This window comes from Xenopus tropicalis, chromosome 1 (genome assembly GCF_000004195.4).
Source record: "Xenopus tropicalis strain Nigerian chromosome 1, UCB_Xtro_10.0, whole genome shotgun sequence".
Lineage (NCBI taxonomy): Eukaryota > Metazoa > Chordata > Amphibia > Anura > Pipidae > Xenopus > Xenopus tropicalis.
In genome coordinates, this window is record NC_030677.2 from 130,258,836 (window position 1) to 130,273,709 (window position 14,874).

Here is a 14,874-nt window from a genome sequence, read left to right on the forward strand (position 1 = left end):
AGTACCTTTAATGAAAGTGGTTTTATGTGCAACTGACTGCGGGGAAATTGTAGGGTCCTCAACTGTATTTGGGACGTAAATGAGCCCCTCAGTGCTACTACGGCCTCACAGAAAAATTATTATAGGCCTTCCAAACCTTGTTCAAGATGATATATATTTACATTATCAGTCATGGCCCAGTGTGCACTTGTTCGATACTTATGCCCATTCAGCAATATTCTCTGTTCTCTTATGGACAGAAGCTCAAGCTTCTGTCCATAAGTAGATTGGTACTGACAGCAACAGCACTGCCTTTATAGTTTCTCTATGATGATGTATTTCTTGGAGGTAGGCAAAATTGCAGTGACAGCCAGAGGCGGGTAAATGCCAACCTTCTCAATGTATAGACGTCAATTAAATGAAAACAATTACTGCTATTCTTTAAACATTTCAGCTTGTCCACTTGTTTCAACCTATCACTCCAATGAAAATAACAGAAAAAAACCTTCATGCATTTAGGCCAAATTCCAGTAATGTTTTTTTAATGATGTGGGAATCAGCGCACATTACCAGATATACTGTATACTGTAACCTTTATATGACAAGAATCCTAGACAGGCAAATATACTCTGTAAAACAGTCAATACCTATTGAATAAGAGCTAACATGAGAGAAATATAAAGCACAAATAATGATTTATATAACATCATAAAGTACCTATAGGATTATTGTAATTTTGCTTATTGACATATTATATGAGTTTGAGGAAAGATAAATATGATGTTATGATTCACCCAGTCAATAAATATAAATGTGTAGTACTTAAAAGGGAATTATCAATGTGATATTTTAACAAATAACCTTTCTTTAGCGTTATTTAATTCTTAAAGGTATGGTTCACCTTTAAATTAACTTTTAGCGTGATGGAGACAATTTGCAATTGATTTACATTTTTGAATTTTTGTTGTTTTTGAGTTATTTTAGCTTTTTGTTTAGTAGCTCTCCAGTTTGGAATTTCAGAAGCTATCTGGTTGCGGGGCCCAGTTTACCATAGTAACCAGGCAGTGGTTTGAATAAGAGACTGGAAGATGAATAGAAGAGGGCCTGAATAGAAAGAGAAGTAAAAAATAGCAATAACAATAAAATAGTAGCCTCTCAGAGCAAACGTTTTTGGCTACCAGTGCTGCTACTTTCAATCTTCAAACTTTATAACAGCTAAAAATCATTTATACATTAAATAAACCCAAAATAATTGTTTTGACTTCAATAAGGATAAATAATATGTTCGTTAGGATCATATACAAGGTACTGTTTTATTATTATGACGAAAAAAGGGAATTTGTTGATTAAATGGAGTCTATGGGAAATGACCTTCCAGTTATCTGGTGCTTTCTGGATAATGGGTTTCCAGATAACAGATCAGACACTTCTATCTGCAATTCATTTATCATCACCCAATTTTTAGAACGGACACTGAAAGAAAGTTGTTCTTCCTTCTGCCTAGAAACTCCTTTCTGGGGTTGCAGTTCTAATACGATATAGCTGTTCTTCGTGTCAATGAATATTTAGCAATATTTTCCATCCTACACAGTTTACTAGGGACAGAAAACACCTGCCTTAACACTGTAGGTTCTTGGAAGCATAACCACTTGATCATATTCTGCATACAAAATACAGATTATTACTCCTCTATGTCTGATGCTAGAAGATATCCCAGCTGGTATTATTGATGAAACCACAAGACTCAATTTGTGCCAACAACAAAATGCAAGCCAGTACAGAGCAATGATATAGATCACCTGTTTAAAATCTGCTGATGCAAAGTTCACATTAAATGGTAATTACAGCATAAAGCATGGTGGAACGAAAGTGGAACGAGGACAATTTGATATTAGAACACTGGTTCAAACAGTTCAAGTAATACTAGTTGTTAGTTGGATTATTTTGAAATAAATACATGGTTATGTTGAAAATAAATCATTCAAATATATTTTATACCTACACAATTTAATAGTGACCTTGGTAAACAACATTCTCTAAAGCTAACCATTCAGTTTGATATTAGAAGGAATATGTACTGTAGCTCATACACAGGCTTTGCTTTTTCCTGTTACAGACTGGTTCAGTCTCTGTTAATTAGAGAGCAAAGAATCACACATCAGGCCACTTTTATTGCAAGCTTTCCAAATGATAAAGCTCTTTAGCCCTGATGTTCACACCTAATTACCTGCAAATGCCAACCGAGGAAATGACACATTTGGTAATTGCAGTCTGCAAGTCACCGTTATTAATTCCAAACAAATAATTTTGAGACTGAATTTAGGAAGACACTAATATTATGTGTAATATGAGGATAAGCAGCTTTCATGTGAGTCTTTAATACTCAATGTAGATCCATTCTGTAATTTCCTCATTAGCACAGATCATTTCCACAAGATACATGCAGAAATCTTGCACCATATAAAGCATTAGGCCTTTTTTTTTAAATTATATTGACTGGAATGGATGAAGTGCTCTTATTTGGCTGTCCCAATAAACTAGGATATAAGGGGTTTACCAAAGCAGAATTGAGATCCAGATACACCTCCATAAACAGCCATAGCGGTTAGTAAACTATTTACAAAGGAAAGGGGGGTTGAGTATAAAAATTCTCTATTTTATAGTGGTTGTATAACTGCTGTGCCCCCCCCTTTGCCCATTTAGTAAAATGGCCCTGTCATTATGGTTCAAAAATTGACCTACGGTACCATTTATACAAGCACTTTACTAATGCCTATATGAGTTGTGGGGGGGTGGGGGGGGTAGGCATGCAGCCTTTGAATCTATGCTAAAAGAATTATAATTGTAAAAGATCATTTTAATTTTAGTTTCTGTGTGCAAATCATGAATTAAATTAGGTTTAATACAGAAACCTCAAAATTAGCAGAAATCCATCTCCCATAGACTCCATGTTAATCAAATAATTCACATTTTTCTCTGTAGTCATAAAACAGTACATTCTACTTGATCCCAACTGAGATATAATTAATCCTTATTGGAGGCTGAACAATCACATTGGGTTTATGTAATGCTTGAATGATACATATATTTTAGTAGACTATAGTAAACTATAATGATCCAGTAGACTATAGTAAACTATAATGATCCAAATTACAGAAAGACCCTTTATGTGGAGCATTGTGGATAATCGGTCCTGTACCAATGCTCCAAGCCTATCTTTTGCTGTGCAAACAATTTTGTGCAGCCTATTACCCTCCTATTACCTATTGTTAAATTATACCTCTGAGCTTAAAGGGTATTATATATTTGCATAGGGCAAAAGGTGCATTTCCTCACAAAATTTGATCAAAGGTTCAAGGTATTAATTCTGACTCAAATTCTTCTAAAATGTAACTAATTGGGCACAATTGCTCAATAGTTAATGATGTGTACTAAAATAATAGAATAACAGTTCTTATTTTGATAATGTATAAGCTCTTTTCTAAACGGCACAATATTTGAAGAGAGAAAAGGCAGTGCAGTTTTGGGATAATTGTGTTTAAAGTTTAATGTTTAGGACACAATTTCCTAAATAAAATATCATGAATAACATTAACCTAATGTTAATAATAGGGTAATAATGATTTGATTCAGTGCAAACATCAAGCCCTTAATGTTTATGTGTTTAGTGCGAGAATTGTTACTTTCATTCTATCATTAAACTAAAATGTATTCATTTCAGATATGAAAGCGTTTGTCATTAACCTTTTCTTGTCATGTTGGGTTTATATTTAGCAAATTACAGCATGGATAACTTGGGGAGGTGGGATTTACTAATGCTCAATATTTTCTTTCATGATTCAAGTTTTTTTGCACCAAAATATAATTTTGTCCCAGAAAAAAGCAATTTTTCACAATTTATTATGCACCAATACCGCAATAAATCCAAAAGCAAAAATGCACATCTAAAAACGTTCAAGATCATGTAGAAGTCAATATCAGATGTCCCTTTTACAAGATCTTCTTTGCTTTGTGGTTTTAGAGGTTTTCAGGGTTTTTTGATGCTGACTTTTGTGTGACAATAAAAAAGATGCAGTTATTGCATTTTTTACGCATATTTTTAATTTGTTCTTTTTAAATTCGGATCTTTTGATAAATGACTGACATTCATGGAAATGGGTTTATTTGTGGTTTCAAAACGCTCTAAAACCACAAAAATCTGAATGTTGATAAATGGGCCTTGAAGTAAATAGTAAAATATAAAAAAATATTTTCTAAACAAGAGTAAGTGTATTAGCATTAGTGAAATCAAGTTTTGATTTGATGAAATCCTGCTAGGGACACGGCTTTTCCTGTCCAAAGCAATGTTCTCCCTCGTCACAAGTATAACAGCATTATGATTATTTTAATAATAAAGCTATTTTTCAATTTCAGTTTGTAAGACTGATTTGGATTTTGGTACACTCCTTGAAAATGAATGCTAGAATGTGAGTTTGAGTTGTTCTTTTACGTTTTTATATTACAAAGGCACTGGTTCTGCTCTGCTGCTTTATTTAATTAATATAAACTAAACCACACTCAACAGGCTTACTGGAGTAACTGATTTTAATAAACAAAAGAAGTTCCACATTGTGTCCCTGGGAAATGGCTTAACTACTTTCTTGTCTGTCACAATTGTGTGGAACAAATTTCATCAATTTCTCTCAACTCCTCAAATTCTGTCTGAATGCAGAACAGAGCCAGATCAGAATAATCTCTATCAACATTTATTGACATATATGCATATGACACATGACAGATGTTGGAAACAATAAATATAAAAAAACTGTTTTATAACAATCCCAACAAGGGTAGTGCTTCAGGTCAAGGTAAACCAGTTCATGTTTGTTTTCCATTACTCTGTCCTGTAAAACCACCACAAGAGTTTGAACATGACAGGTCTCCTTTCATTACTGCCAAGATATAAAGTTATGGAACATTTATGGATTAGAATGTTCTCCAAGTAAACCTCTGCATCGTGTAATGATGTGCACCACATACCTTTTAACTGAATTAAGCGTTTAGGGTGAGCACCAATGTCACATACAGAGGGCACTTGGGTATAGAGGATAATAAAGCGGAGAGCCACACAGTCTTGCAAATTAATTACAGGAACAACTTTATTCAATCACCAGTATCGTTTTTCTAATAATAATTATAGTGCATGTCCCACAGTTATTAAACCAGAACCTGAGTCTCCAGATGACTGGGCACACCTGTTGCTACCTCCCTGCCCCTCTCTCTGCTATATAGGCACAGGGGTTAACCTTGTGTTGATGTACTAGGCCCCATATGACCTTACTCCCACTGGATCCCTGTCTGGTGAGGTACCACTGGGGCACTGGCCCTTTAGGGTAAGTAACCTTGCCAACCAAGCCGATCTAGAAGTGTATGACCAACTTAAAGTAAGTAAGCATATTTATCTGGGCAAATTAAAAAAAAATTAGGGGCCAATTTATTATGCTGTGTAAAATTACATTTGCCTAAAAAACAGTGTAAAAAGCTGCGTAAGTAAGTTCCAGTGGAAGAAAAAACACGTAAAAAAAAATTTTATGCGACGAAGCCTGGCGATGTGTTGCGAATATTACAATCTATAATAAATCTGCCACTTAGTGCAGGGGTCGGGAACCTTTTTGACTGAGTGAGCCATAAACACCACATATTTTAAAATGTAATTCTGTGAGAGCCATACAATGGCCGACAGGAGCTAGGGCGAAGCCGGGCCTCAATTTGCGGCTACCTGTGGAGGACGATGCGGCTTCAGGTCCGTTCCCCCATTGTATGCACAGTTGGCGTCTCTTTGTAGCCCCAACAGAGACCTATTTGCCACATTTTTTTTTTAATTCAAGCGTGAACTGTCACAGTTTTCTGCTCCAATGTCCCTCTCAGTTCCCTGGGCCCTGGTTCAAGTGCAACCCAGTAAGGATGCCGGATGCGGAGGAGGGCGAGGCCTGTGCTTGGCGGACAGAAGACCTGTTCTAAGGCTTAGAAGGCGTCTTCTATCCGCCAAGCACAGGCCACGCCCCCCATTTTTTTTTGTATTAAAAATTTGGAAGTGAGCCAGATGCAGCCATCAAAAGAGCCACATCTGGCTCCCGAGCCATAGGTTCCCTACCCCTGACTTAGTGTATTGTGATCCTTTAAGTTAAAAAGAATTTCTTTATCATTACTGGAAAGTGTGTGTTTTTTTTCATTTTTGATCAGCATCAGGTAATAATAGACTATTGTGGCTGACACAAGGAATTATAACTAAGACAAAAGTACGTTTTATTTTTTGTAATTTTTGTCCAGATGTACAGCACTGCAGGACTTTCCAGAAGCTATATAATTAAACATAACTAATAAGGCTCAGCAAGAAGCACCAATAAACTGACATGATCTCAGGGTACTAACAGTCAAACACGCACATTATGGCCATGGGATACAGACTGACAAGCACACACATTGTTTCTAGCTCAGCACATTCTTTTGTTGTTGACTTGCCCTCTTCCTCGTAGTGTTTAGATTAGAGGACCCGCATAGGAGGTGTGTCAAAGGCTATGTTATTCACTATCTCTATGGAAATGCTGTGTCTCATAGCCCGCCAAGCTATTTTTGTTGGAAAAGATTTCTGGCAGCTAATTATATAACCTCTGCTTCTTATTCATATTCTAATATACATTGCACATTGGCCATAATAGACTCTTTATTTGGTTAAAATAATACATTTCAGAACAATGCAGCTCAGATTGTTCCAGCAAAGTACATTATTATGGGAACTATATATATATATATAAAATAGGGCTGGGATTATAAAATTATTAATCTATTGGGATTGAGTATGAAAGCTATAATCTAATACCTGAATTATAGAATAGTGATGAGCGAATCTGTCCCATTTTGCTTCGCCGAAAATGTGAAAACCTTTGAAAAGATTCACGAAACGGAAAAAGTTGCTTGCATCATTCTTTTGATGCATGCAACAATTTTTTGACACGCGTGTCAAAAAACAGACTTGCACAACTTTTTTTTATTGACGCACATCATTTTGTTTTACATGCGCATCAAGTTTTTTTGATGTGGGCGACAATTATTTGTTGCTGGGCGAATTTCTCCGCTGCTAATTTTGTCGCCCTTTCGCGAAAAGATTCGCCAATGGTTAAACGCGCCTATTTATTTTGCCCATCACTATTAGAGAATCATTATTGTCATTCTTTGTAAAATTAATAATAATGTTACTATTTGCATGTACTGGAAGGCTATAAAATTCTGGAATTTTGGATGATGTACATAAAAGAACAGATAAAAGGGAAACCTTTTTGACACACTCTCTGTTAGCCTGACATGTGCCTTGATTCTGTGGATATATCTGTTGCTTTTGGAAGCTACAGTGGTTAACTTGCCTTCTTAGGGTAATGGCACACTTGGCTGTTACAGGTGTTTTAAGTGGCCCATTGCTTGTTTGATAAAACAAGGGAAATGGGATTTTTTTCTGGCAACTATCACCTGACCAGTACTGGCAGGAGTACTTGTCAGTTGTCAGGTGATTTTAAAACAAGTCTATCAGGCTATTTTGGGCACTTTAGTGGCATGTTTTGGTGCTATTCAAAAATAAAGACAGCTCCTTGTGCCATTAACCTTAAACAGCATATATGATATATGCCATATACTATATATATATATATACCCCCAAGTGACTTAGCCTTTCCTTATACTTTAATGTCTGTTTGTGTAGCCATATTTTCTTCAAGAGTCAGCCTTGTTCCTTCCTGATTCCTGCTTTGCCTAAAGCCAGTTTTACTTGCCTGCATGCTTTACCTCTTCCACTTCTTCCTCTGTTCTTGTCTTTACTTTATCTTTGGCTTATCACTGTTCATGACCTGTTCAAGTTGTGCCTCTCATCTTCACCTCTTTCTGTCATACTCATGCCTTAGTTTTTTTGCCTTTGGCCTTGTTTTCCCATCTGTCTCCTGCTCTTCTTGCCCTCTGGTCTTACCTGTATTCCTTGCTTGTATTCTTATCTGGTTTCTACGCTCATTCCTTACTTTGCCCACATTTTTGCCACTGTACACTGCTCTCTCATTACAATGATTTCCCTTTTATAGCACCAACCTTACATATGATAAAAATGTCACTATTAGGACATCTATGCTTAGTTAAGGCTAAAACTGCAAGCTGACTCGTATTAGAAACTCTGTAAAATTAATATTTGCATTAGACAAAGTCAGGAGTGGAAAAGGAAAGAAGTAGTGATTTCCTGGCAACTGGACACTCCCCAGGAGACTGGATGGGTCACATTTCCAACATCTTTATTCTGGCAAATGAAGGTAAAACACACACACATATGCTAACACATTCACTTACAGTATAAAGAAGATAATCAGGCAATATTTATTCAGTTGTCCTTAGTAATAAAATATGAACCTGAACTAATTCACCATTTTCTTTTTGTTTTTAATGTTTGTATTTTTTTTACAAGGCTGCAACTCAGACTACCTTTAGTGAGGTTATTTACCAACAAATGCTTGGAATTTGTCTAGCAGTTGCTTTGGTAAATTCTGCTGGAAGTTATGAAAAGCCTTATTGTTATTTAATAATGTCCAGTATAGAATCTTACTCTTTGATATCAGGACACGTTAGATTGTCTCCCAGCAGCTGATGTACTGTATTACTCCCTTTTTTGAGAAATATGTCTTCTCTTAACCACAGAGACTAAAAAAATAATAATGGCAGAAAGTTTGATTTGGTTGCCATGGGTTACTGCTCAGGTGCAAATCTGGCCAGTGTTTATAAATGAGCCCCTTTCTTAGGGTGATTATCCCGTCATTGTTTGAATGGTGGGGTAGGGGGTCAAATTAAGCAGTATTTGCCAAGAAACTTTTCCAACCTTATTTCCTTCACCTTTGCAGTGAAGGAAAACAAAATTTTAATATACCTCCTATTACTACATTATTGAATAAGGATGTATGTCTATATGTATGTATGTATAATTTATTATTAGTACAGAAAGCTAAAGGATATACATTTTTGTGCCTTTTGAACTTTCCCTCTTCGCCAGGGTCTAATAATAAAGGCCAGTTAGACTATGGTGCAATTAGCCCTGCACTTTCCAACTGCAAAATATTTAAATGATGCTTATTGCAAGGAATCTCCTTATTAGGCTCTCTAGGGGGAAATGATAATTTTGCCACAAATTTTAATTGAAAATTGGATTGGCTCACCAAGACCTGGTAAGTTCTACCCACTGGCCTTGAATAAAATTTATACCTAGATTTTTTTCTAAAGGACACATTGCCTCGTGGCTTTATTTAACATCACAATCATTGCTACAGCTGATATGTTTTTTGCTATTGTAAAAAAAAATGGCCAGATTTTCGTTATGGTTAGACTGGTGAATAGAAAAGGGCTGAATCATATATCACAAGTAATGAAAAAGCAATGTAGTAAATAATAAAACTTGCTCAGTTTGCAGCACCTTTTCGGATTGCTTGCCTGTTTGGTGTTTTCTATTAAAGACTAATGATTTCCCACCTCTGACACTTCCTGCCAGTTTCTGAAGATGTAAGCCCTGTGCTTTCACATTTGTTCTTGGCAACAGAACAAAAATGCTAGGCTGTTTGATCCATTGAAAGGATGGGCTCCTTTTGTACATTAAGTATTAAATCGAAAAGCAACATCTGGTTTTCTTAAATAAATGAAATATACACTTTATGACAGAATGTGTTTTATTCATAATATTTAAAACAAATACATTTTTGATTAATTCTTCAGTATATTTTATATTAATGATTAGTATTGTACTATATACAGGTATGGAATTTAATATCCAGAATGCTTGGAACCTGAGATTTTCAGGATAAAGGGTCTTTCCATAATTCTGATTACCATCATTTAAGTCTACTAAAAACCATTTAAATATTAAATAAACCCACCAGGACTGCTTAGGCACCAATATGGATTCATGAAGCATGGTTACCATCAAGTACACGGTACTGTTTTATTATTACACAGAACAGGGAAGTCACTTTTAAAAACTGAACAACTTTATTTAAATGGAGTCTAAACAAGGTGGGCTTCCCATAATTCTGGAGCTTTCTAGATAATGGATTTCCGGATTAAGGATCAAATATATGTACTACACTGTAGAACAGGGATCCCCAACATTTTGTACCTGTGAGCCACATTCAAATGTCAGACTTGGGGAGCAACACAGGCATACAACATGTCCCTGGGGGTACCAAATAAGGACTGGTATTGGTTATTTGGTAGCCCCTATATGAACTGACAGCCTACAGGAGGCTCTAATTGTCAGTACATCTGGTTTTTAATGCAACCAAAACTTGCCTCGAATTTAAGAATTAAAAAATAATTACCTGCTTTATGGCCACTGGGAGCAACATCCAATGGGTTGGAGAGCAACATGTTGCTCACGAGCCACTGGTTGGGGATCACTGCTGTAAAACATTATACAACTGCAAGAAGTAAAAACATTTGCAGAATATGCCAGCCCTAGAGCCATTAGGCCATTTGGGCAAAGTATAAAAAACTTGCCCATAAAACCTAACCTATGTAGCTACGTGTATACTAGGTGTACTAGGTGTATAATAGGGTCAGATCTACTAATCCACGAATCCGAATCCCGAAAGGGAAAAAATCGTATTGGAAACGAAAATTTTGCAACTTTTTCGTCGCCGTCGCAATTTTTCATTTTTGTCGCAACTTTTTTGTCGCCGTCGCAACTTTATCGTATTTTGCGCGACTATTTTGTCGTCGTCACGATTTTTTCGGATTGAGCTATAGTAAACGACGGTGACAAAAAAGTCACGGAAAATATACGAAAAAGTTGCAAAAATACTGATCATTACGAAAAACCGCCTTCGGACCGTTCGTGGATTAGTAAATCTCCCCCTTAGCATATTGAGCTACAATATTGCTCTTTTATATCACTTATTGTATTTCCTTTAGTTAGCCACATAGTATCTACCACAGACACTTAAAAAGGCTCATTTTAAAAATCAACTGCAGTTGCGCAAAAATATATGTAGCTGTATTGATGCCGTTCATGAAAGTACTTGCCACTCCTTACATCTCTTCTTCATAGTTGCGGTTGGTGTTTGAGAGCCCTCCCATCACCTTTTGCTAATCATGTTCTTCTTCTCCTGCCAAAGCTGGAGAATCCCGGAGCCACCTCGATGGTGGTGGTAGCTATAGGATTCCCACTGTGGCCAGCATTGTGTAATTTAAATAAACATAAATGCAAGTTTTATACGTGGACTATAGGGGGAACAAATAGTGCCTATATTTACTCCCCTAATTTTAGGTATCTAACTCAGATGCCTAAAATTAGAATCAGGTGCAACAAATCAGGTGCAAATGATAAGAATATTGTTTAAGAGGGTCTTAAAGGGACCTCTGATATTTAGTTTGGTTTGCTATTTTTCGTTGAAGTGGGTGATACTTAGTCATGAGCGAATCTGTCCCATTTCGCTTCGCCATAAAATTTGCGATACGGCAAGAAAATTTGCAAAAGGCAAAAAATTTGCGAAGCGCATTTGTTTTTTTTTGTCGCCCGTGTCATTTTTGACGTGACCACATCCTTTTTGTTCCGCATCCAATTTTACGTGACCAAGCTCAATTTGACATGCGGCAACATTTTTAACGTGCGCCAAATTTTCACGGAAGTGAAATGCGGAAATTCACTGCGAATCCATGCCTGGCGAAAAATTTGCTCATCACTAGTGATACTGAAAGAGCTCTCTAATGCATCTAGAAAAAATGTTATACATGCCCATGTGGGAAGGGAGCTAAAAAGATGGCCAAACAAACATAAATCATTTCACTGTCACTGGAAAATCATCTGGAGAAGATTGCAAACAACTGCCAAATTGCCCAAGCCAGTCTGGGCATAATTTAAGTGTTTTTTTAATTCCAATCTTTCAAGTTTTTTTTTAAAGATATTGAAAATGATGAGTTGAATGTGATTTTGCTGCATTCAGGGGTTAATTTTCAGGATTTTAATCGACTGGGTTTTCAAAATTCTAGTTTTTAATTAAATAAATACACATTAGTGAGTTTTCGAATTTACAAGCTCAATTTTTTTTAATAAATATGTCTCTAAAGTTTGCCCATTAAAACCTAGACAAAGACCAGGATTTCTGGAACATTGTGCTTCGGACAAACAAGGCAAACCTATTAGCTACTTGGCCTCAGTACATAAAAACATGTTAGTTAAAACCAAACAACCTGATACCAACTACAAAGCATTGTGGTGGAAACTCCACTCTTCAAGAGGGTGATTGAGGATAATGTTATCAGACTGAAGCTCAACCAAAAGTGAACCCTGCAATAAAACAATAACCATAAACATTCCAGTAAATCCACCAAGTAATGGCTGAAAAATGAAGAGTGTTCTGCAATGGTGAAGTCACGCCCAGATCTAAATGCCATTAAGATGCTGAAGGGGATTTGAAACGGGCTGTGCATGCAAGACATCCCTTAATTACTCAGCTGAAAAAATTCTGCACGGAGGAGTGGGGAAAAAATTCTTCCAGTGAATGTCAGAGACTGATACACAGTTATAAGAAACACCTACTTGAGGGTGCCAAAGTGAGCAATACTAAATATTAGAACCAAATGTGTACTTTCTTTTTCCATAGAAGTAGATGGTATACCTGTGAATTGTTTGTTAAAAATGTCACTCTTTCCTTGCTTTATGATCAATTACATTTTTATATATATTTATATATTGTTTAAATGAAGATCAAATATTGATACTTTCACATGTTAAAAAAGAAAAAATGTTACATTGGTTTTAATTAATTCACGTGTATTCAGACTTGTTTGTTAAGAATATGACAAAAAATAAAAACATATAAACCTAAAACATACAAAAAAACATTTGGTAGTCGCCTATGGCCCTAAAAATGTTGTACAGCAGAAGAAACCATTTCAAGATAAATGCATTTCTCAGAAGGCATAGAAAAGGCAACCAGCCAAAGAAATCAGAGAGCTTCAGGGATAAATACAATAATAACTTTACAATGTCCCTGGTTAACCCCATTACAGTTAATTTAGTATTTTTTCCATGACAGAAGCCATATTGCATTGTGCACCATAAAGAAATATGACGTGCACAGAGGTAAGGTCACCTTAAAAGTAATTATATTGCCAGTCCCTTTTGGAATACATTGTATGGCTAACAAAGGCCAGAACTAGTGAATCATAATATATTTGTTAAATAAGATGAAAATTAAAATTAAAAACTGGAAAATACTAGAAAGAGATCCACATGAATAGATCAGATGGAGAATCGCTAAATTCTCAAGTGACTCATAATACCTGCTTCTCTGACGTTTGGGATGAGCAAATATTTTTACCTGATACCGATTCACAATAAAATTCATGTTACTGTTTGTGTTTTGCTAATTTTCACTCTAATCATCACAATATAGGACTTATACAAATTTGTGAAGGAAAGGACACAGTGCAATACATAGATGGTATACACTTTCTCTATGCAGATAATAAACTGCCAACTAGAAGGCAGATTGTATAGGGTCCTCTAAAATATATTGTAAGTTTACAACACAGAAATCTTCTTAACATGTAAATCAAAATCCTTAAAAGCCCTATACATATCTGTGATGCAATTGGCTGCCAAGATTCAGCCAATTGGATCAATGAAATGCAAATGAATCTGGAGAGGGAGGGCATGCACAGTAACCAGTTCAGTGTCAGCTTCCTGTTTGGGCAGAAAGCCAGCAGGGGTCGCCAATCCCTTCAGAAGAAGTGAGCAGAGGAGAGTTTTAACAGTGCTGATCCTGCATTTTAAATAATTCAAAACATTTTAATTATGATGAATTACAGGGGCTCTTTATATTCAGACTACTGTCTGAAGGTGAACACTATGGGGCTGATTTACTAAGACATGAATTCGAATCCGAATTGGAAAAATTCCGATTGGAAAACGAACATTTTGCGACTTTTTCGTATTTTTTGCGATTTTTTACGGCGCCTTTACGACTTTTCGGAAATTATCGCAACTTTTTCGTTACCAATACGATTTGCGCGAAAAAACGCAAATTTTTCGTAGCCATTCCGAAAGTTGCGCAAAATCTGGCGATTTTTTCGTAGCATTAAAACTTGCGCGAAAAGTCGCGCCTTTTTCGTAGCGTTAAAACTTAAAAGGCGTGACGTTTCGCACAAGTTTTAACGCTACGAAAAAATTGCCAGATTTTGCGCAACTTTTGGAATGGCTACGAAAAACTCGTGTTTTTTCGCGCAAATCGTATTGGTAACGAAAAAGTCGCGATAATTTCCAAAAAAATCGCAAAATACCGATCATTACGAAAAAAACGCAATCGGACCCATTCGGCCCGTTCGTGGGTTAGTAAATGTGCCCCTATATATTTTTTTTTCTTTATTTCTTTTCTTTTCCTCATAAGACCTCATCGCTAAGTCTAAAGCAGAAGAGGGCACTTTGGAGCATTTTATTGAACCTGGGACACGAGGTATCTGAAGTGAGGAGCATACACTAAAAATTGCACTTATTTACATTTGTAAAGGTGAACATTGCCTTTAAAAGTAGCCATACTCTTTACAAATAAAATAACTAAATGCATATTGTGGACTGCATATCCTAAAGCTTAAATCACAGAGGTTAGCACCTATTCCTTGGAGCTTCTTGGGAACAGATTGTATTTCTTGTTATCAGGCCTTGTTATCATGAACTGGGGCCAGATACAATTCACATTTGTTACATGTATGTTTACCGGTTTGTTATTACTTGTGTGGCTATAAAAGTAATTTGTGTGAGGGGTGCTACTGGCGTCTAAGAAAATGGCTAGTGTTTTCAACGAAACGCGTTAAGCCAGACTGTCCCTTGCCCTTAATTGAACT